General features: G+C 42.3%; 1 protein-coding gene across 8 annotated transcripts in view; it reads left to right on the top strand.

The window, feature by feature from the left end:
* NCOA1 (nuclear receptor coactivator 1) overlaps positions 1-24972 on the top strand; it is a 289105-nt gene that overhangs the window by 83921 nt on the left and 180212 nt on the right. The window lies entirely within an intron of this gene.

Genomic DNA, 24972 nt, shown 5'->3' with positions numbered 1-24972 from the left:
CAGCCCTATGTTTCTATCATACATAGCTTTATATAAAGGATTTGGATTCCCTTTCTTCCATCTCCCTCTTCTCTCCAGTTAAATCCACTGATTGAACTGCAGGAAGTGCCAAGAATAGCATAGCCCAGCTCCACTCCTTCTCTGACAGAAAATGCAAGAGCAACTCTCTAAACATCCACTTGCTTGCAAGTCATGTTTACTCTTGAATATTGATGCCCTGTTTACACTTGAATGTCAGGAACAACAACAGGCAGCTCAGACCAGTGCACCACCAGTGAACTGATTTTTATAGAAGATGTTAATCTATTGGAGTGCAGTGTCTGTCCATCTCTGTCTGTCTGTCTCTCTCTATGGTCCACAGACCCTTTTACGCTGGGTCTCCAACCTGTACTCAACTGAAGGAGGTAAAAGCCATTCTCGGTGGAGTGCTCCACATAATTGAAAAATATAGCGGGCCTTTGTTTTTTTTTCTTGCACCTTTTGGACTTCACATCTCAGCTGCTGCTTGCTCTTCTGTATTTGGATTTGGATTTAGCATTGCTGATAGCCTGTTACCCTCATTGAAAGCTTTTAACCTAAGCTGTGAGTGGCACATGTTTTCACAGGAATATTTTTATCATTACAAGCTGAATCTCATTCTCCCCAATAAATGGAGACCGGAAACTGCAGTCTCTGCAGAATATTGTCTAATATCACTGGTTTTCATAGTTGAAAGGCTTTTTAAAAATTTAAAAGCAGCTTGATTATTTTTAATTCCCTTACTGGTTGATAGGGTACTAGATATTTACCCTGTCATGTCATATGATCATTAGTTATCCAGCATTTAGAGATATTGATTATAGAGTGCAGTGTGCAATTTGTTACATAATTATCCACTGTAATTTTAGTTTTTGCATGAATAAACTGTTTAATTAGAACACGAACTTTTAATATTTCAGAATGTACCAAACAGAAGTATAATTGATTATATGCCTGGCCTGTGTAGGAATCCTGAAGTTATTATGTAAGGACACATAACTACATTTAATCAAACATTGGCTAAAGCCAGCTGTTCAGCACATAGTTTTGGCACAAAGTAAGTAACAATTTAACAATTACTGAGTGCTGCTGAAAATAGTCTTGCAGTAGAATGGGCCTTCTGCTGTGCATTTCAATGGCACCTAAGACACCTCACCGGGCTGTTTTTTTTATTAAAGAAAATGTTGCTTAACAAAATAATGTAAACTAAATGATGCATCTGTTTAAACAGTTTGTTTCTGTAGGTCCTCGAGCCTGTGTTTAATGAAGTAATCAACCAGTTTTGTGTGTGTGTTGCGGTATGTGAGCTTTCAATGGGAGAAGGGTGTGTTGATGAGTAATGAAGGGTTTGTTACCAGTATTGTGCATAGAATGCTATAATAGCATGCAGCAAATAGTCTTCCCCCACGCACCCCAGTTTGCAATGTTAGGGGTATCCTTGAAAACCCTTTCACCACCTTCCCCCCCCCCCCCCCCCCCCCCCGCCCATTTCCACCCTATCTGTACTGTGGCACAAGGAACAGTTTGACTTTTACTGCACGATATTTTTTCCAGAAAGCTGAGTTTACGTTTTACAGTTTTTGCTTATCAAGTGCAATTCTGACAACTTCCTCATACTGGAGAGGTTTCAGAACTGCACGGGGGAAGAAGTGTGAGGCTTCTCTTGGACTTCCCACACACCCACTCCCCCTTCTTTGTCTTGGGACCAGATTCCATTTACTTCAAAGAGAATGTCACATATCATAGGGAAATCGGGAGGGAATTGAACCTTGCGAAGTGAAACCCATTCCTGCTGTCTTCTTGTTCTGGCTGAGGGTAGCTGCCTCGGACTTTGCATTATTCCTAGATCAGTTGTTGCAAAAGTTTTTGTTGTTGTTGTTGTTGTTGTTGTTGTTGTGTCTCCCTCCCACCCCACCTCACCCCCTCTGCCAGAAAAAGGGAGGGAAACTGCCTCATAAAATGTTCCTTGCGGTGTCAGGGAAGGAGGTGGGACCGGACCATTTAACCACCTGGCTTACTGGCAGGTCAAAATAAATCCTCCAGATTCCAATCAGTTTGTCACCTATATGTTTTTAGAACCCAAATATGGCAGGTTGCAGAATGTCAGCTTTTTGGCAGCGTTGGAAAGCTGTCAGTCAGATACTAAATTGGGCATAGAAGTATTCTCCATCCACAGAAATGAAATCTCATTCTAAAAGCACTCATTGAAGTGCTGTCAATAGCTGCACAATCTTTTAGCTTCTATGCTGCAGTCTTTATCATACACGTCTTAATTGCAAAACCATTGGGTTTTGTAACTAAAAAAAACACATACTATTTTTTTTAAAATGCTACCATGGAACAGTGACTTCTGGGGGTCATTGATATGGCTGTAGCAAATTCGATCACCAACGAGCAAGTTATGATTTAAAGAAACTGAAGGCGTGACCAGTTCTTACACTAATGGTCAAAGATAAGGGTGCCCAAATGCAATGATTCCAAAGGACATAATGGTAACTTGGAAAGTGTCCAAAGGCTGCTTTTAGCTTGTATATAAACTTACATAATCTTTGAAGGGAAGCAAACACACAAGCATGTTTACGTGAACTCATTTTTTCCAGAGTGGAGGAATATAAATTGCTTCCTATTTGAGTTCCCTAGAAATGATCTCTATCCCCATAAGATTAAATTGCTTGTTTTTGCCTTCAAGTGTATCACTGCACCCTAGCTGCTTATCCCTTTGCTTCTTTCCTTCTCTCACCCCAATGCTGCTGGCCATGATCCCCTCCCCACCTGCCCTCTATTTGTCCACTTCCCCCACAAGCATCTGTCTCTTTTTCATGTTTCCTCCTACACATGGAACACCCTCTCAAGTATTCCAATCTGCCAAGCCTTCACCCTCTCATTTAAATCCCCACATGCCCACGAGAAGTGAATCTATAATTTATTTTGTAATTAAAATTAAGCCATCAAGGAGTACACGTAATCTAAACTGATTGGTGGCACAATCGTGTTACTGTTCCCTATCCCTCCCTATTGTTTGTCATCCTCACACATTATGTTGTAATAAATGTTAGGTCTCCGTTCTGCAATCAGATCTGTCTGCGCAGTCCACTGCGCCTCTGTTGGTGTCCTGTTGATTTCAGTGGGGTACCACAGGGGTTCAGGAGTTCACCTACACAGATCCAGCAGCAGGCTCTTAGGGTAGGGACATAGTAAGACAATGTATTCTGTAAAGCACCTGGTGTGAATTTGGGCACTATATAAAGTATCCAATAATAAAATGAAAGCCTACAATCTTTTAATATAGTTCTCACTCTACATTCATAAGCAGAGGGTGATTGCAGGCACCATTTTATAATTATTCAACACTTAGTGGCCACCATCAACATTTTTATAATTTTGCCTAACATTACCATGATACTTGCTGTATTTCCTGTATATAGTATAGAGAATACCATGGTAAGATGAGTGACTTACAAATAGAAACAGGAAAGATTTTATGGTAACCCCTGAATAGTGCTTTACATTTTCAAAATGCTGTACAGATATTAATTAGTCAATCCTCACAGCTGAGAAGTTGGTACATGATCTTGTTCCCACTTTACGGATGGGCAAACTCAGACAAATAGGTTAACATGCAATTCTAGTTTGAAGCACATACTTTGGTGACACCTTACCTACATGTATCATGCATCTCATGTCAGGGCTGTTTGTGATGCTGCACAAGCAGGAAAAATCCCAGCTTGACTTTCAGATCCCAGAGTGAAGTTTCAGGGCTGGCAGTCAGGAAAAGGCACGTAGCTTGTAAACTGAGTAAATCTCATGTAGGTAGTGAGAAAAACCACTCTGGAGCCCAGGCCATGGTTAGTCACTTCTCAGAGCAGAGTCACATTTTAAGATTATTTCCTAAATCCAAACAGTGAGTCAGTTGTAAAGACAAGGTTAGAACTTGGGAGTTCCTGATTTCATCCTCCAGTCACTAAACCATGCGCCCTCGCTACCCATTAGAACTGTGTAGAATGGCTGTTCTCTACCTTTTTGGGCTCAGGACCAATTTGTAAATGTTTATGGCTGGTCACCACCCAGTAAATAGTCTGGAGGTGGAAGCCCTGGGGTGCTTTCAGTCGTGTCCTGTCTCCCCAAGGGGGCTGGGTGCTGCCTGGCACTTATTCCCACAGTGGTGGCTCCTGCAGCTCTTGTGCTGTGGGGCTGGCTGGGCTTGGCTCTGGGCATTGCAACCTCAGGGGTTGCAACCCTGCTCAGGTTTGACTGCACCCCCCTGACTGGACCAAATTTGTGCCAGTGGAGCTGTGACCTGGCTCGTGGGGTTGCAGTGCCACTCACTCAAATTTGGCCTAGCTGAATTCCTGGGCCAAATCTAAGTGGTGCTGGGACCCCAGAGGTTGCAGTGCCTGTAGCAGGGAGGTGAGCCCAGCCAGCCCTGTGGGACAGGAGCTGCCATGTGACCCTTGGAAACATTCTGGCGACCCTGTTTTGGGTCCCGACCCACAGGTTGAAAAACCCTGGTGTAGAGCACATTTGGACCTTCTGCCACACTCTGGAATCAAGTTAAATCCACAAAAGATCATCTCAGACTTCTCTGCAGCCTGTCTTCAGTTTCTCACTCCTTGAAAGTATTACTTGCTCCCTTCGAGCAGAGTGTACTCCCTTCTTCCTCCTGCTCTCCCGTTTCAGCTGCAGCTCTGGAGAGGTCTCAAAGCTATGGGCCATGTCCCAGACGGCAAGAACCCCATTGCTATAGACCATTAGGCCGCTCACTTTCATAAACCGCTTAATGCTGTCTGTCTGAATGCTGACTCTGGGGAGAAGTGCCACAGAGATGGCTGTAAAAGTTTAGCTTGCAGATTGCAGCTGGGTGCCAAGATGGATGGGGGAGAGAGAGTGTATGAGCTATAACATAACTTTCCTAAATACTATTTCCTAGACTGCCCCTTCTCACAAAAAAGCTCCTGACGGGGGTGGAAGACTCCATGATGGCCCCTTCCTTGACTTCCCCTCCCCCGAAAATCATTCAGTGGGTGGAGTTTTCCACCATTTTAGAACAGGCTATGGTTTCACTTCCAAACCTTATGGAGCTCAGCGGAGACAACCATCCACACAGAGGTCCCATGCTTCTGCAGACCCCATTCACTCCCCTGCAGCATATGGCCAAGAGACACTTGTCCAAGGTGGTGCAGAAAATCACTGTTGCAGCCACGATCACCCCGATGTCCTGGCTTCTTGTGTTGTGCTGTAGCCCCCAGACCACCTTTCTCCACACTGCACCAAAGAATGCATATACAGAAGTCCGTCCTTCCGCTGTGTCTTAAAATGGTAAGCTATAGTTATTGTTAGCTATGAATTAATTTCAGTGCACACTTCTGTGCCTCTTGAGTTCCTTACCTAAGCTGTGCATCTGCCAAACTAGGGCATGTCCTCTCGACCTCTGTAAATATAGGCTAGAGGCAGCTTATCACCCCTAAGATCATGACAGCTGACACACAGATCTAAGAGCCTAGTAATTATATGCTAAAAGTCAATGTGCCTGTTTATTCTGTCTCCACCTCCAACAGCAGGAAAACATCCTTTAACTAATTACATGTGGGTGTCTGTCCCATCCCACCCCCCCCAGCAAGGAAGCTGCAGCATGAAGCAAACAGTCTGCAGAGATGTCTCTTAGGTCTCAGGTGGTTTACAGACTTGGGTAATCATAGATTCATAGATTTTAGGACTGGAAGGGACCTCGCGAGGTCATCGAGTCCATTCCCCTGCCCGCATGGCAGGACCAAATACTGTCTAGACCATCCCTGATAGACATTTATCTAACCTACTCTTAATCAATAGGGGACGTTAACGGGATTGAACCAAACATGCTTTGCGTGGAAGTGCAGCACTTACCCGCATGGCCTCAGCGTTGCTGTTCTCCCTGCTTTTGCTTGGTAAAATAAATACCCTTTTTCGAATACTGTGTGCACAGATGCGTAGTCTCTGCAGTACATCTTGCACATGTACATGTATGTCATGGGGTGGGGAATTGGGAAGTAAAAGCTCCCACCACCCTTTCACAACAGTAATATGATCCCATGGGAGTGCTGAGAAGATTTAAAAGATTAGGTGGAAGGCCTTTTATTTGTATTTAAAGGGCCACTGCTAGGGTATAAATAGGGCTTTTAAAATATATGTATTTGTATATACACACATGCTGATGTGTATGTATGTAAGTGATACTAATGTGAGTACGTATGCTTACTGTGTCATGCTGAAGCAAATTTAAAATGCTGAATAACTTTTCACCCTTAATGTAGTTTTATATTTTGCACTACACTTGATTTGGACCATGATAACTGACCAGTCAGTTTTACTTTTGTTTCTGATCAGTTTCGTTTTCATGCCCTTTATAATGCTACTGTGTTTGGGTTGCAAATGTTGCCGGGGAATTTTTAAATCTATAAAACACTTCCATTGGACTGTAAAGTGAAATAACAGGAACTTTTCTGGGGATGATCTGTAAAAGCTTGGTGGCTTTTGTTTTACACCGCCTGAATTTTAAGCTCGTCCAGTCTCGTGTCCCTTTTTAAGCTTTATCCACACAGTGGATTGGGCTAGCTGAGAGGTACAGTGGTAGTAATACTGTCTGCCACACAGCAAGTCCTGTGTTCGGTCCCTTGTGCCTGGAAGGTGTGCTCACGCCTAGCATAAAGGGGGAATTTGGCCCTCTAGAGTTGATGAGCACAGGGTGGCATAGTCGCTCCTCTCACTGGAGCAGTACTCATCCTGACACAGGGCTTTGGGGAAAGGACATTATAGGGCTTGAAACTAGACAGTTGATGTTGGTAGGAGCTTTGCTGACCACTTCAGTGGGTGCAGGATTGAGCCTGTAATGAAGAAAAATTAGATAGATCCTCCTCCTTCTCAGGAGAGAGAAGGAAGTGGATTCACAGTGCTAGATCTAAGAGGATCAGACAGAACACATACGTTCCAAAATATTACATTAAAGTATAATAAAATGCTAGTTCACATGCATGTGTTATGCAAACCACGACCCCAGTCCTGCAGTTGGATCCTTTTAGGCAGACTTCCGCCAGAGCTCCATTGCGGCTCCTTGTGGACACAGGGATCTGCCTGTGTAGATCCATTTTCAGGATCAGGGCTCATGTTAGGAAGATAACAAACATAGACTAGTAACACATGGCAATGTGGGAATACACATTGCCATGTGTCTCATAAAAAGCATAAGGGAGGAAACTCCATTTGAGCTAGTTTCTGATTTTTAAGTGTTTCCAAATGTTAGTGTAGAGGCTCTTGAAAGCTCCTCTAGTAGGATTTCTTGCTATGTCTTGGGTAGAAGAGGAATAAGTTGATTCAGAAACCAAAGGCTTTTTGTTTGTATGTGTAATAGCAAATGAATATCCACTTTAGAACATTTGGTTAAGATACATATTTACATTATACTGTAATGGCTCCTTAGGAGCTATTAAAATGCTTTTGAAAAAGGTTTTTAAATCTTTTTCTGTTTTTAAAGAACAACAAAAACTTAAGTATAAAAGTGTTTTTAAAAGTTCTTTAAGATTTAGCACAGGGATCAGCAACCTTTGGCACGCAGCCCACCAGGGTAAGCCCCCTGGCGGGCCGGGCCCATTTGTTTACCTGCCGTGTCCGCAGGTTCAGCCGATCACGGCTCCCACTAGCCGCGGTTTGCCGCTCCAGGCCAATGGGGGTGGTGGGAAACAGCAGCCAGCACATCCCTCAGCACGCGTCGCTCCCTCAGCCCCCATTGGCCAAACAAACCGGCCCGGCCCGCCAGGGTGCTTACCCTGGCGGGCCGTGGGCCAAAGGTTGCCGATCCCTGATTTAGCATGTCTTTACCGAATCGCTGTTTTTTCTGCTTTGGCTTCAGCTTCATAGACTCCCAAGACAGGTGGTCTTTTTGGACTGATAAATTGAAACAGTTCATAGAAAACTTTGTCAATAGAGTCTGTGTTAAAAGTAAATGGAAAAAGGAGGACTGCGATGCTTGCTGTTCTCGAACCCTTGTATTACATTCCCAGTGTTTCCAACTCATGTGATTTTATTTAATGGTGTTGTGATATTTGGTGTTTTCAGCATCTGGATTCATATTATTACTTGAGAACTGCAGCTTTTATTTAAAAACAAAGTTTCTAATTCTTGTGGGTGCGGAGAAAAACCTTAAAAATATGAGCCCTAAAGGCTGAGTCTCCAGAAGGCAGACAAAAAGAACTGCAAACATATGACTTTAGAAACATCTCGTGATTTTAAAGACCGTTTCATGAATTTGGGGGCCTCATTTTTTTGAACTGTTAGGATTCGTAATACTACATTTCTACTCCACTGGGGTTAGTTGAAGAGTGGGACGATGTCAGATGTGATACATTAGGTGTTGTAGGTTACATGTAGCCAGAAGAGAGTGATCATAGGACTGGAAGGGACCTCGAGAGGTCATCTAGTCCAGTCCCCTGCCTTCGTGGCAGGATTAAATATTATCTAGACCATCCCTGACAGGTGTTTGTCTAACTTGTTCTTAAAATTCTCCAGTGATGGAGATTCCACCATTGATGTAGCAGGAAAATCAGTTATGCAGAGGGAGATGGAATACAGACCTGGGTATTGCTATATTGGGTCAGACCAATTTAGTCCCATGTTCTGTCTCCAGCAATGATCAGCACCAGCTGACTCAAAGGAAAATGCAAGAACCCTGCTGTAGGAAGTTAGGGAATAACATGCCCCGGAAAAGTTTCGTCTTAACCCCCATTAATTAGGAGCTGGTTTATGCCCTGAAGCAGGAGCATTTTAAGGTGTTAACTTAAAGTAGGTCTGACCTCCTATTGTAACAGACATGCTAAAGGGCTGGAAAAAGGAGTAAGTTGCCAACTGATCCTTGTTGGGTAACTTTCGCCACTTAACTCTTCACCTCTAAGACTGACCTAGTGCACAGGACCTTACTTTCAAGGGTTTAAGTTAGTTCTTTTAAGCCATAGGGTGGTATTGTCAGAATGCCTAAGGGCTAAATTTTGTGCCGTTACATTCAATGAGAGTTTTGTTATAGAACTTTGTGGAAGCAGGATCACCCCTTAAGGGAGTTAGGAACCCAAGTCTCATTGAATGTTCTAGCCATAGTAACTATATACTTTTTCTTGCTGTCAGCACCTCTCCCGCCCGCCCCCCGGGATTATTTGATGCAGAGGAGGTGATTGAAGGCTATTTGCTGCATTAGCTATGGAGCCATGGCTCTCTGAGGTTCTAGCATTCCCTCTTCATCCTCTTGCAGATATGGTTGTAGCTGCCTTCTCTGCAATGTGAAATCAAGCTTGGAGAAAGTGGCTTTAAAGTCTCAATTGTTTTGACTGGTCGATTACAAAGGGCATTTTTTAGTGACAATTGTTTACAGTATGGGAAGCATGTGTGTTCTAAAGGATGCTGGCAAGGTCGGGAGGCAGAGAATGCCCTCCCTTTCTCTAGCTCTGTATCCGCTAACAATGCTCACGGCCAGTAGTTTTCTGTGTAGTATCTCCCCCTCCGATCTGTGCTTTAGTCTAAATCCTTGCATCCCTGCAGCAAGTCCATGATGGCCCTTCTGAAGCCTGTGTTGCACGTGCAGTCGATGGAGGCCACCACGCCCCTTGTTCTTGTCTTAAATATAAATAGCTTTCTGGCTGCTTTGCCAACAGACCTGGCGCCTCGAGTGATTCTCGCACGACCTCGGAAAATGCTGCCAGACTGGCTCTGCAAGTGAACTTGTGTGAAACGACTGGGGGAAGGGGAAAATCTAATGAAACAGTTAAGTTTCAGGCAATAGGCAGGTCACTATAAACAGAGGGATGAGAGGGTGTGTTATTGCTTGGTTCAGAGATCTCGACTCCCTATGGGAGTTGGCTCTTTGAGGATCTCCCTGATAATTGGGAGCTTACTTTGCAGTGACCTCCTGTTCTACAGACGTGAACACGTTAGGAGACTGCAGGGCCAATTTCTCCCCTGCCTTGCACTTTGTCGTAGTTTCAATCTGCAAAATGAGTGTGACTCTGATAGTGTTTTATTCACACTTTGCAGGTGGAAACAACAGCACAAGGTGCAAGGCAGTGGAGGATCATGTTCTAGGGCCTCTGATGAGCAGAGAGGTGGAGGTTAGATAGTCCATGCAATTCATAGTAACAACTTTGTCCCATGACAGGGAGGGAGAAAGAGTCCGTATGGTTTAGCCACTACTTTCCTTGATCTGCTCCTGTTCACATTTCACACCTGGGCACAAGCTGTTTAGTCCGCCCCTGTCAAGATCACTCTTTCCATTTCTCTTCAGTACTACTGTTTACTTCTCCAAACACCACCTCCTCTCCCCAAAGTCCTTCTTAAATTGTAGTGTCTAACTGTGGTTCACCACAAGTGGTGATGGTGAGAATACAATTTAACCCTCAGTTCTCATTGGGAACCAGCTGTTCCCAGGCCTGTATCATCTGCACAAACTGGGCACAGCAGGGTTAATAAAACAGCTGCTAGCTCTTGTGGATTTTAGTTAAATCCCTTATTTAAATGTTGGACATGAGGGGTGTGAACCTAGGACTTTGTTCTGGGAACCCTGACACTTTAACATGGTGTTTCAGGTAATGAATTCATCTTCTCCTTCCAAACCTCCATTTCTACCTCCTTATCACAAATGTAGAGCGTTTCCCTATTACTTTGCTTGATTCAGAAGAGATGCTCATCTGTTCCATGTATGTCTTGCCTTTGGTAAGTCTCTTGATGGGAACAGTGTGTGGTTCCCCTTGTCGTCGCTTCATATGGCTTTATTTTTGTTTTGCATCAGCTGGAGGCTCTTTTAAAGTAGTCTGTGTGCCAATGAGCAATTTACGCTGGTTTGCCTTGCAGGATTGGGCCCTTAGTGCACATTCAGTAGCCCCAATGGGATTTCTGCTCAGGGCCCTTGAGATGTGCCAAAAAGGAGCAAAAACTGACCTGCTTTCTATGTGGGAGTAGGGAAAGTTGTCTTCCATTCTCTTCCCCCATCACAAGCCAAGCATTTCACTACTGTAGGAGTAATCCGGATACCAAATCCAAGCTGTGCGTGTTTATAGCTGGTGAAATTGTGTAGAGATAAGGCTTTAGTTTATCAGTTTGCTTTTTGAATACGAGACCAAAAAAGATAACTGCTACAATCTACTAATAAACATGGTTTGTATCAGTTTGGAGACAATCAGCATATCTTGGTAGGAAAATAAATACTGGCTGGGAAGAAGAGGTTTATGAAGAGGCTTTTGGGGGAGGGGATAGCTCAGTGGTTTGAGCATTGGCCTGCTAAACCCAGGGTTGTGAGTTCAATCCTTGAGGGGGCCACTTAGGGATCTGGGGCAAAATCAGTACTTGGTCCTGCTAGTGAAGGCAGGGGGCTGGACTCGATGACCTTTTGGGGTCCCTTCCAGTTCTATGAGATATGAGATAGGTATGGAGCACTGTACAACAATTTATTCTTCCTTTTAGTAGCCTGGTCACTAGAGTAGTTAATAGACAAGTATGTGGGGAAGAAGGATAGCCTTGTAGTTAGGAAACTGGACTGAGACTTGAGTTCTGGGCTCAGTTCCTGACCCCGGCACAGACTTCCTGTGTGATCTTGGGCAAACCACTTAAAATCTCTGTACTTAGGGCCCCCGTTTGTTTAAAAAAAAAAAAAAAAAGGCAACAATGCTTTCTTCTGCTCTTTCTTTGTCTAATTTATTTAGATATTAAGAACTTTGGAGCCAGGACTGTCTCATTCTATGTATTTGTATAGCGCCTAGCACACTGGGGCCCTGCTCCAGGTTGGAGGTTTGGGGCACTGGCGTAATACATAGGAACTATCACATTGGATCAGACAGAGGTCCATTTAGTCCAGTATCCCATCTCTGAAAGTGACCAGCATCTTCTGTTTCAGTGGAAGGTGCAAAAATCTTTGCAGTTAGGCAATTAAAGGGTAACCTGTTCCTTGAGAGAGTTTCCTCCTGACCCCCAAGAGCTAGATGTTGGTGTGTGCCCTGAAGCAGGAGGATTTAGAGGCCTTTCCACATTCTTGTTTGTTTAATATTACAAGTCAATATTTTTCTATCCATATAAATGTCTAATCTTATTTTGAATCTTGGTAAGTTTTGGTGTCAATGATATACCCGGTGGCAATGAGTTCTACAGACTAATTGTGCATTGTATGAAAAACACTGCTGCTACTGCTACTACTTATGGCCAAATGATACTTGCCTTTCTGATCTGAGTGGACTGCTCATTGACTTTACTGAGAGTGTATGCTTGACTAAAACAAGCAGGATTTGACCTCAGTTTACAAAAAGGAATGTGTATAACTCTAGCTGTAAAGGTTCAGCTGTCTCCAATGGTTGACTGTTTTCAGTGTTTTACATGGTGCTGTTTAATATGTTTGAACAGGAGATTTTCAGTAGGTTTAACAGGCAGGTGTGCTCTTCCTTTAAGCTACTTGAGTCTTATTCAACAGTTTGAGTGTTAAATTTTGCTTTAAGGACTCAAATGGTAAGAGATCAGAACTACATTAGGCATGTTCTACTTTAAAAATAATTGATGTAAAATAAAAAATGGACAAGCTCTTTTGGTGTGCAAAGTTCAAGAGATCGTGTGTGTCTGTGTGTCTTTCAGCGTAATTAACTAAATTCTTTTCTAAACCCTAAGGGCTAAGAGTTTCAAAATTTCCTACAAGTTTTGCGCATGTGTCTGCTTGCCTTGTTCTGCAGGCTAAGGGTGCGCTCTGCTGTAATGCAGCTATTTTGTAAAATTGCATTGCCAGTAGTGTATAACTTTGATTGGAACGCTGTTGATGGCAATGTAAATAAGAACATTGGCACACGCAGCTCTTTAAAATAATTCATACGCAGAGCCAGTTCGGGTACTTTGTACACAGGCTCTTTTTGGGAGGGTGGATCTTGAGAGGGAATTGGCCTTTACCCCAAAGGGAGCAGGGAGGGGGTGTGTGCTCCCCTGAGGACACATGGAGGGAGTGCACTCTGCACTCCACTAAGCATGGGGGACTGGGGTTATCTAGCCTTGTGTGAAGTATGCAAGGGGAATAAGGAAGGCTCCTTGTGCCCAATCTCTGAATACAGACTAGTGGCAATCTGGGCCATAACCAGCTCTGATATAGGCCACATCTGTCAGGCTACTGTTACCTTTGATGTGACAGTGATTCACACGTATAGACTCAGAATTCTGTAGAGGATATTGTCTTTATAATAAACACTTCCAGTCAAGGATCTCAAAGTACTATATGAACATTAATGAATAACTTTTCTCCCTGGGGAAGAGAAGAAGCATCTTCTCTCTCTCTCTCAGATTTTGGGAGGAACGAGGAGAGAGCTGAAATGCAGATTGTGTGACCTTCAGCAAATCACACAGAAAACCTTGACCCTCAACCCTGGGCCTTAATCACAAGACCATCTTTTCCAAATGATCATGTTATTAATTTTGCAGAATAAACCAAACCTCTGGCAATGTTTGAATTAAAAAGAAAGCTCTCTAGATTATAATCTAAAATATAGTGAATCTTTTTAGTGTTTTTAATGGGCCCAATCCTGCTTCCCATTTGGGAATAGATCTGGTCCCTTAGATGGTATTGATCAAAGCAGAACAATAAGGAAGTGTTAACCGATCTGCTCTGCAGGCTGTCAGAGATGCTGACATCAAACACATTTCACAGCACACATGCCCCAGTCACATCTGGCTTACAATTAAGGCTGGTTACCTAAGCCGTTACAATTAGATAAGAATAACAAAGGCAACCCACTTTAAAAAGCGAGACTGGATCCAGGGTATCTCTTGATTGTTTTCTCTTGTCACATAATTGAACCCTTAGGTCTCCTCCGCTCCATGGGAGGCAGGATATTTTCATCACTAGTTTATAATTATTTCTGTTGTGAAACCTCTTATGAGGCATTAAAATTAAAATAATAAGGGCAGTGAGATACTGATCCTTCCTGCTAAGGAGGGGGGGCCTGTGTACAGCAGGCTACTTCTAACTGCTTTGTTTGTGAAGCTCTTGGAGGTAGAAAGTGCTATAAATATTAATAAAAATGTAATTCTAGAATTATGCAGAGCAGAGGTTAAAGTGACATCTTATTGTTTCAAAGGGGAAAGGTATGGCTCAGAGGGAATGGACAAGAGCAACACCAACCCTAGAGATGGATCCTAATAATGCAGTCGAGCATCACCAATCTGCCCCCAAATAGCAGTCTCTGCTCGCTACTCAGCCAAGGTGGTTACAGATACGCAGTGGTACATTCTGAAGTGCAGTTACCTCTGTTTAGGAGACCGCGCTTATTAGACAGCCACCTGACTTAAGAGAGTAGCTCATGGTATCCCCAAATGTAAGGCTAGCTGGAGCTATTTACAAAAAGAACAGGAGTACTTGTGGCACCTTAGAGACTAACAAATTTATTGGAAAGGAAGATGATGTCTGTCTGTATCTGTACGAGTTTTTTCATGAAGTTGATGGATTGATGAAGTTGAGCTATTTAGGCATGGCTTTGCCTTGTGGGCAGTGCTGATTCACAGTGCCTCAGGGAGGCACTGGATGTTTTCTGAACTTCTCTGTATACAGCAGGTATATTGGCTGCTACTAAGGGTACGTCTACACTTACCTCCGGGTCTGACAGCAGGCAATCGATGTTCTGGGATCGATTTATCGCGTCTTGTCTAGACGCGATAAATCGATCTCGGATCGATCCCGGAAGTGCTCGCCGTCGACTCAGGTACTCCAGCTCAGCGAGAGGAGTACGCGGCATCGACGGGGGAGCCTGCCTGCAGCGTCTGGACCCGCGGTAAGTTCGGACTAAGGTACTTCGAATTCAGCTACGTTATTAACGTAGCTGTATTTGCGTACCTTAGTCCGAAGTGGGGGGGGTAGTGTGGACCAGGCCTAAGCCTCCTTATGCAATGCAGCCTGTAGGTTGGTACTGGAATGGGTGGGACCAATAGTTCTGCCTCTTCCCCACTTCCTTTTATGATGCTGTATGTCCCCTGGGAAGTAGAGAGGGAGCAGGTCCGGTGTGTCCTTTAGCACAAAGACGGCAGTTCTGCCTACCCCTTATGCGGGATGCAAGCTGTGTGAAATTTTGGGAGACCAGTGTAGCCTAGAAGATAGATCACTGAACTGGGAGTCAGAAGCCCTGAATTATATTCCCAGCTCTCCCAGCTCTCCTGACCTGCTGTGACACCTTAGGCAAGTCACTTTTCCTCTGAGTGCCTCTGTCCCACCCTTCCTATTTAGATTTGTAAGCTCTTCAGGAAAGGGACTCTCTCTTACTGTGTGTATATACCGTGTGTAGCACAATGGGACCCTCAGCTCAGTAAATGACTGTGTTACTGTACTGAAGAGAGAATAATAATGATGCTCCTTGTGTTGTTCCCCAGTGTTCTGGCTTCATGTGTGGGCTGGCCAGAATCTATCCTGCACTGAGTAAATTGAGTTCCTCCTGTACTGGAAAACTCGCACTTTTAAGCAGCAGATTTTTGGTCAGTCTCTTTAGTTCGTCCTTTGGAACAGACTTCCCTATGTTGTCATAACCAACTAGCTAACCTGCAGTTGTTAAAATAAGACAGCTAAGTTTTATGATGCAGTCTCCTCCTTTTATTTATTCTTCACTTACTAACTTGCAAAATTCAGGCATTTGTGTCAGTCCCCTGATCACTGCTGAAAACTAGTGAGGATCTGGTATATAGTTAATCCATTTGGAATGAACATTTTGAGGATTTGTTGGGTAGAGATCTGGGGATTTTTTTAGATATGCTTCTTTCTCTTACTGCTGAAAATCATGATTGCACCACTGCAGAGTTTACAGCACGCAGCATCCATTCAGAAGAACATCTTTTGTTTTTGTCGCTTAGCGATTTCTAGGCTGACTTTCAATTTCAGCTACAAACTTCACTTTTCCCTTACCAGAGCCAGTGGAGGTTCTGTATCAAATTAACTGCACTTCCTAGTTAAAGATGTGTTGCAAGTATATTAATCCTGGGGGAATTCTGCTAAAAACCAATAAAATTCTGCACACAATATTTTAAAATTCTGCATGTTTTATTTGTCAAAATAACACAATGTGATCATGCCAGTTTCAGTTATTTTGGTAAATTATTTCAAAGTACCCATCAGTAAGTATGTCTGTAACAATACAAACCAACAAAAAGAGATTCAGGAAATATTTTTTTGACAAATAGACTCCTTACTAGGCATATTAATACAGAACTTTGAGTAATTCATTTAAACTACAATACAGAAATGTATTTCCTACACCCCTCAGAAGCAAAGGCTTCAGGGAGTCGGGGTAACGGAGGAGCTGAGAGAGAGGGAAGGAGCCTGGGAGTGAACCTGGAGGGTTGTTGGGTGTAGGTGAGAGAAGTATAGAACAGGGGTTTTTTTTGGGGGGGAGAGATTGTTGGGGAGCCTCCCCCATGCACGTCCTGGCTGACCCCTAATCACTCCCATTCAGTCAGGCACATCTGCCCCTCTCCCCTGTGTGTCCTTGCACCCCATGTGGCCCTGGACCTTGCTACCCCCGGTCCCTGTGTGGCCCTGCAGCCCCCTCCCTTTCAGCCCCTGGCTCAATGCTGTCATCCCACTAGCTCCTGAACTCACGCCCCAGTCTGTCCTCCACACTAGCCCTTCTGAACCCCAGTTTGTGACCTCCCAGAAGGCCTGTGTGCCCTGTCTGTCCTGTGCCTCCTCATCTGGCCCTGCTGTGAGGAATGCAGTCTCTTCCCCTTCCCTCTCTGCTGGCTGGCTGGCCTCTCTTCTGGTGCCACAGCAGCCCCTGGTGGGCAAAATGTGTAACTGCAGCGCCTCTTCAGCAGACTCTCTTCTGTGGAGAAAAAAAATCTGCAGGGGACATGAATTCTGCATATGCGCAGTGGCACAGAATTCCCCTAGAAGTAATGTATATGGTGGATTATCCTGCAGCAGAAACAAGCAGCAGGTGCTAAGGTGTTTACTTGTGTCATTTCGATGTAGGAAACTGCAATTCTTTAGGAAGAACTAGCTCTTACTTCTGGAAATCCTGGCTCAGGCCCAATCTGAAGTCCTGAGAAGACTAGGTTGTTTCAGGGTTCTCCCTAGTATGCAGAAGGCTGCACTGCAAAAATAGCAAGCAAATTTCATCATTCACCCACTTGGTGGCCTTTGTTCATATTAAAACCAAAGCTGGCTTATTTTTCAGTTATGACTAAATCTCTCACTCTAAAAGATAGAATCTCTCTGGGACAACATTTGAAATGCTCAGTGCAGGCAGTGTGATAGAAATTTGTAGCTGCTTACCTGGAGTTTGGGTAGTGAATAAAATGACCAGTGTAATATTTAGAATAGGTAGCCATATTTACAGTCAGGAGTGAGTGGGTTGTTAACTGTGCCTTTTCAAAACCGTAGCAGATACTGAAAAATCAAACTTAGGTCTGGACTTAAAATTGCTGGATACTTATCTGCAATGCCCTATCAAACTAGTGTGGCAGTCCTAGGCACAGTGATGAGTAAGGATTTGTTTTTCATACACCTTTTATGGGAGGGCACAAAAGACTTTTGCTTTCATCTGTATGAGATGGTTCTGAAAACCACACTATTTCCTGAACTCTGGTTGTAACCTGTGACTTATGAAAGATAATTCTGCCATGTAACATACACAGTTGTATCGTACTGCCAGAGATTTCCCCAAATACTCCACCCTGTTAGCAGGCATTGATCTGGCTGGGAAGAGGGTTACATGGATTTTGCCAAATCACTGGTACAAGTGTCTTATAATCCCTCCTAATTATAAGGGAAATTGGAGTGCCTGTCTGAGAAAATACAGGGTGTGGACTGAGCAGTCCTGAGGGAGAAAACCTTGGGATAACGTTTGACATGAACTTTATCGTATTGTTGATTTCTTACTTAATAAAGCCAAACCCCAACATGGGGGTGAGTTTGGACTCGTATGTGTGTGGATTTAATAGAGCAGGCTGAGAAAGGCGACTTGCTCACAAATGTAGTTGGCATGCTTTAAATCAAACTGTCAACTTAATTAAAGTGTAGGCTTTTGGACTGGACTAAATAGAAACATTAGTCTAGGCTGACAGTTGTTTAAGATAAATGTGTAACAAACTTCATCTTCTGAATTCAGAAACTAACCATAATGTAGCAAAATTTTAATGATTCTTCCAGTGTACTGAAGGTAGCAGGAGAACAAACCTGGTCTTGAATTGGAGAGGTCTGACTTCATTGTCTGAAATGGACACAAGGACTTGAAACTTTTTCTTTTTCTCCCTCTCCCTCTTAGTGCAGTTAATCTCTTCACTCAGATGTATTTCCTTGGTTGTTCCCTGTCTACCATTTTCTGCTTGGAGAGGACAGGAACCATTCTTTTTAGGTGACAAATCTGATGAACTGTCACACCTTGAGTTGTCTAATAGAGGAAGTTTGGGAATAAATTGATAAACTAAACAATAATAAGTCACCAGATCAGATGGTATTCACCCAAGAGTTCTGAAGGAACTCTCATTTGAAATTACAGAACTACTAATTGTGGTATGTAACCTATCCCTTAAATCAGCGTCTGTACCAGATGACTGGCAGATAGCTAATGTTACACCGATGGTTTTTAAAAGGGCTCCAGAGACGATCCTGGCAATTACAGGCCAGTAAGCCTCACTTTGGTATCAGGCAAAAACTATAGTAAAGAACAGAATCATTAGAGACACAGATGAACACAGCAGGTTGAAGAAGAGTCAATACAGCTTTTGTAAAGGGAAATCATGCCTCACCAATCTATTAGATTTTTTTTTGAGGGGGACGACAAGGATAAAGTGTATTTGGACTTTCAGAAAATCTTTTTTTTTTCCTTAAGAATATCAGGGTTGGAAGGGACCTCAGGAGATCATCTAGTCCAACCCCCTCTGCTCAGAGCAGGACCAATCCCCAGACAGATTTTTGCTCCAAATCCCTAAATACCCCCCTCAAGGTTTGAACTCACAACCCTGGGTTTAGCAGGTCAATGCTCAAACCCCTGAGCTATCCCTCCTCCCTCAAGATCCCTTACCAAAGGCTTTTGACCAAAGTAAGTAGTCATGAGATAAGAGGGAGGGTTCTCTCTTAGATCTATAAATAGTTAAAAGGCAGGAATAAATGGTCCCCACGGAACTGTACTGGGACCACTGCTGTTCAACATATTCATAAATGATCTGGAAAAAGGGCTAAACAGTGAAAAGGGAAAATTTGCAGATGATACAAAATTACTCACGATAGATAAGTTCAAAGCTGATTGCGAAGAGTTACCAAGGGATGTCACAAAACTGGGTGACTGGGCCACAAAATTGCATATGAAATTCAATGTTGATAAATGCAAAGTAAAGCACATTGGAAAACATAATCCCAACTATACATAAACAATAATGGGTTCTAAGTAAGCTGTGGATATTTCTTGAAAACATCCACTCAGTGTTCAGCGGTAGTCACCCCTCCCTCCCCCCCCTGCCCCCCGCAACAGAATGTTAGAAACCGTTAGGAAAAGGGATAGATAAGACAATGAATATCAAAATCCCTCTATAAAAATCCATGGTATACCCACACCTTCAATACTGCATGCAGTTATAGTCACCCCATCTCAAAAAAGATATTTTAGAATTGGAAAAATTACAGAGAAGGACAACAAAAATAATTAGGGGAATGGAACAGTTTCCCTATAAAGAGAGATCTAAAAAGACTGGACTGTTCAGGTTGGAAAGAGATGATGAGGGGGGAGGAGGAGTATGAAAGAGGTCTATAAAATCATGACTGGTGTGGAGGAAGTGAATAAGGAAGTGTTATTTATCCCTTCACATAACACAAGAGTCAGGGGTCACCCAATGAAATGAATAGGTAGCAGGTTTAAAACAAACCTAAGAAAGTATTTCTTCGCACAATGCAGGGTCAACCTGTGGAACTCATTGGCAGGGGATGTTGTGAAGGCCAAAGGTGTAACAGGTTTCAAAAAAGAATTGGATAAGTTAATTGAGGATAGATCCAGCAATGGCTATGAGCCAAGATGGTCAAGGATGCAACCCCATGCTCTGGGTGTCCCCAAACCTCTGACCGCCAGAAGCTGGGACTGGATGACAGAGGATGGATCACTAGATAATTGCCCTGTTCTGTTCATTCCCTCTGAAGCATCTTGCCCAGCCACTAATAGAAGACAGGATACTGGTTTGGATGGACCATTGGTCTAATCCAATATGGCCATTCTTATGTTCCCTTCTGTCTGTGGTTGCTGTTAGTATTATTTGAAAGAGCAACTGTCAAAGGATGTTAGCTTAATCATGCAGGTTTAAAGTCAGTGTCCATCACCTGTACAATGTGCTGTGTCTTGTACCCTTGTGCTTTGTTGATTATAGTCCATCGTGGTAATTCTCCAGTTGTAGTCCATGGTTACTTGTAGGTGGACCAAAGAGATGCTGCTGTCACAGCGAGGAAGCATCTGTCAGTCTGCAAGCTGGTTGTAACCCAGATCAGGATGCTTTAGAGTTTACAGAGGCCAACAAAGCACAAAGGAAGAATATGCCTCTTGGTGGATCATTAGTCTCCATGAATAATTTGTGGGTTATAAACAGGGTTTCTTTCCAATTAAGGAGGCTGGCATGTTAGAGTAATTATCTCTGAGGGAGGTGAGTGATGCAATAGAACCAGGTCTGCTTTCTACTCCGAGTAACTTGCAATCCCTTTTCTTGCTGAGATCGGATGGAATACTGAAGAGAGGATATATTTCTGATGAGAATATTGATAATAGAATCCTGCATGCAGTTTTCATATGTAAATTGCAAGTCAAAATGTAGTGATCAAAATGGTTGAGACCAGGCCAATAGACCTAAGAGTTGACACAGCAACAGGGTGGATTGATTTAAATCAGCAATTTAAATTATGATTTAAATCAGGAAGTGGAAAGCCTACATTTAAATAATCAATTCTAATCAACTTTTCTATTTGTATTTCCAGTTATTTTCTAAAAAAAAAAAGGTTGATATAACTATTAAAACATGTTGATTTACAACTAAACAAAACCTTGACACTAGATTTGGTACATCTTTTTGCTACCTAGAAAGGTACATCATAACTAATACATTTATTATGTAAATTAAATATAAATGTAAATATATTATGTAAATTATATAGCTTAATATTTTCTGTTTTATTAATTGTACATTTTTAATATGTTAGACAATGGTGAATGATATATTGCTTATTTACTATGTAATGAACTCATGATTTGTGTCAAGTTGCATTAGTATGGTAACTGGAATTTAAATAAACATACAAAACAGCATATAAAATTTATATTAAACAAAACAATGTGGAATGTTTTGGATACATAAACTTATTCTTATCAAAATATGTTTCACATTTACAACTAAGTGATTTATTAAACAGAGGGATTAACTCTAGTCAGTGTATTAAACTGATTTCAGGTCAGCCTGGGAGAATTTTCAAATATGCCTAAGTGAAAGTGACTGCAGTGTAAGTTCCTACTTGCATAAGTCTCTTGAAAATGAGACAACCATCTCCTAAGTTACTTAGGTTGTCCTTCAAACTTTTAAAACTAGCAGATTTTATCCCCTCCCTCCTCATTGTTGTTCATAGACTGGAAGAGAGAGACAAGTTTTCCTGCTTTTTCAACTCCCCGTCAGTTTCTCAACTTCGAATGAATTGGTCCACATGAAGAAAATATTCTTTCTGTGCCTGCATAAGAGGCTACTGCTTTCAAAAGCTGGTTTAGCACTTCAACACATCCTGATTCCAGGTGCTTAGCTAGTGACTTCCGCCAGTTCAGTGGTTTGACTTTCTTTAAAACATCAGCAGCAAACACGTACTGCTTGAACGGTTCACCTCCAGCCCTGAAATTTATTATGGTTGGCATGATTGATGAGTGGTGATTAGATGCCCATGTCATGGCCCTTCTTTAGCAGTTAGGCATCTACCGTGGTACTTTGAGTTGAGAATATTGACAAGAAATTGAAGTGGAATAAGTGCTTGATCCATACTCTTCTTTACTGCCTGCAATTTAACTTGAAGTTCTTTCCAAATTTCAACAGCATCAGCAATGCATCTTTCTGCATCTTTATCTTTCTGCAGTTTATCCAAGGCTATGGCAATAGGTTTCAGTATATTCAGCATATCTTCTACATTTCTCTTCAGTCCAGTGATTTTCACAAATTGTCATCAGAATAGGCCAATTCATAATAAATAGCTCAAAACAATCAGCCACTGAATTCCATTGCATATCTTGGGGGAGAATTAGTTTGGATCCTCCTGCTCTCTTCAGTGAAGCTGAAGCAAAATGGTTTAGGGGGGAGGGATAGCTCAGTGGTTTGCGCACTGGCCTGCTAAACCCAGGGTTGTGAGTTCAATCCTTAAGGGGGCCACTTAGGGATCTGGGGGAAAATCAGTACTTGGTCCTGCTAGTGAAGGCAGGGGGCTGGACTCGATGACCTTTCAAGGTCCCTTTCAGTTCTATGAGATTGGTATATCTCCATATTAAATTTAAAGTTGTTATGGGAGTATTTTGCAATTTCAGCGACATTTTCCTTTATTCATAGAATTGTAGGTCTGGAAGAGACTTGGAGAGGTCTTCTAGTCCAGTCCCCTGCACTCATGGCAGAACTAAGTATTATCTAGATTCTAGACCATCCCTGACAGGTGTTTGTCTAACCGGCTCTTTAAAATCTCCAATGATGGAGATTCCACAACCTTCCTAGGCAATTTATTCCAGTGCTTAACTACTGTGACAGGAAGTTTTTCCCAATGTCCAACCTAAAAACTCCCTTGCTGCACTTTAAGCCCATTGCTTCTTGTCCGATTCTCAAAGGTTAAAGAGAACAATTTTTTTCCCTTCCTCCCTGGCACAACCTTTTATGTACTTGAAAACTGTTATCATGTCCCCTCTGTCTTCTCCAGACTAAACAAACCCAATTTTTTCAAACTTCCCTCATAGGTCATATTGTCTAGACATTTAATCATTTTTGTTGCTCTTCTCTGGGCTTTCTCCAATTTTTCCACATCTTTCCTGAAATGTGGCACCTAGAACTGGACACAGTACTTCAGTTGAGACCTAATCAGTTCAAAGTAGAACAGAAGAATTACTACTTGTGTTTTGTTTACAACACTCCTGCTAATACATCCCAGAATTATGTTTGCTTTTTTTTTTTGCAACAGTGTTGCACTGTTGACTCATATTTAGCTTCTGATCCACTATAACCTTCTGTTCTTGGGCAGTCATTTACCATTTTGCATGTGTGCAACTGATTGTTCCTTCCTAAGTGGAGTACTTTGCATTTTTCCTGATTGAATTTCATCCTATTTACTTCAGACCATTTCTCCAGTTTGTCCAGACCATTTTCAATTTTAATCCTATTCTCCAAAGCACTTGCAACCCCTCCCAGCTTGGTATTATCCCCATAAACTAAGTGTACTCTCTGTGCTATCTAAATAATTGATGAAGATATTGAACAGAACCAGACCCAGAACTGATCCCTGCGGGACCCCATCTGATATGCCCTTCCAGCTTTATTATGAATCATGGATAGCTACTCTCTTGTAACAGTTTTCCAACCAGTTATGCATCCACCTTATAGTAGCTCCATCTAGGTTGCATTTCCCTAGTTTGTTTATAAGACGGTCATGTGAGACAGTATCAAAAGGCTTACTAAAGTCAAGATATACCACATCTACCGCTTCCCGCCTATCCACAAATCTTGTTATCCTGTACTTTCCCTGGTTACCTAGAGCTGTACTATAGAACCTCAGAGTTACGAACTGACCAGTCAACCACACACCTAATTTGGAATCAGAAGTACACAATCAGGCAGAGACTAAAAAAAGTAAATACAGTACAGTATTGTGTTAAAAGTAAACTACTAAAATAAAAAAGGGATTTTTTTTTTAAATTGACAAGGTAAGGAAACTGTTTCTGTGCTTGTTTCATTGAAATTAAGACTGTTGAAAGCGGCATTTTTTTTCTGCATAGTAAAGTTTCCAAACAGTATTAAGTCAGTGTTCAGTTGTAAATTTTTGAAAGAACAAACATAATATTTTGTTAAGAGTTACGAACACCCTCCATTCCTGAGGTGTTCGTAACTCTCAGGTTCTACTGTACTTAAGTCTTTGGGTAAAGTCAGCATCAAATGAGCACTGTACCCATATGCTGAAAGTTTTAGGTTTCCTTCAGAATCTTTTTCTAGATTTCTTCTCATCTTTGCTACATTTGCATCATTGTCTGTGACAAAGCTACACACTTGACTTTTTCTTCAGTTGGTTATGGCTTTTATTGCTACTTTTAAGTATTCTGCTATAAGGGCATGTATCAGTTTTCTGTAAGATAGACAACCTCATCTTCTGTTGTCACACAGGCACATATTACGGGATCAGTGTGTACATTGCTGCACCCGTCAAGACTCAGATTAACACATTTCTCATCAATCTTTTTTGCACACTGTTCAATTCTCCTTTCATACGCTCATAACCAGCAATTTTCAGCAATGTCTGCTCTGCTGAGTGGAGAGTAGTCTGTTTTACTGTCAATGAAAAGTTGGTTCTGAACAAGATGAAAGGGAGAATTTGTTGCATAAATGAACCAAACAATCTTTTCATCTGTAGAGCCTTGCTGGAATTTGCTGGTCCTGATTATGAACTCATCTGTGATTTTACTGGAGAATGAAGGCTTTTGGGGGGGGGGTGAGATGCAGGTATTTACTGTCTGACGTATGTTTAGTTGTAGCACTGGTGGTGGTGGTACCAGCAAATGACTCTGAAATTTTTCACTTTGCAGATGATGGATGTTCTTAACCCCTTATGTGTAAGCTTGACCCTAAAGAAAATGATTTTAAAAAGTCTCTGCCACTGAGTATTTCTCAGTGAGTGGCTTTAAAAAAAAAAAAAGGTGGTAAATGAAAGATTCCTCTTACTGCAGCTGTTTATACCATTGTTTAAATGAT

The sequence above is a fragment of the Terrapene carolina genome, unplaced genomic scaffold (genome assembly GCF_002925995.2).
Source record: "Terrapene carolina triunguis isolate 2854851 unplaced genomic scaffold, T_m_triunguis-2.0 Scaffold228, whole genome shotgun sequence".
In the NCBI taxonomy this organism is placed as follows: Eukaryota; Metazoa; Chordata; order Testudines; family Emydidae; genus Terrapene; species Terrapene triunguis.
Note: the sequence above shows the minus strand (reverse complement) of the source record. Positions and strands in the feature narration are given on the sequence as shown.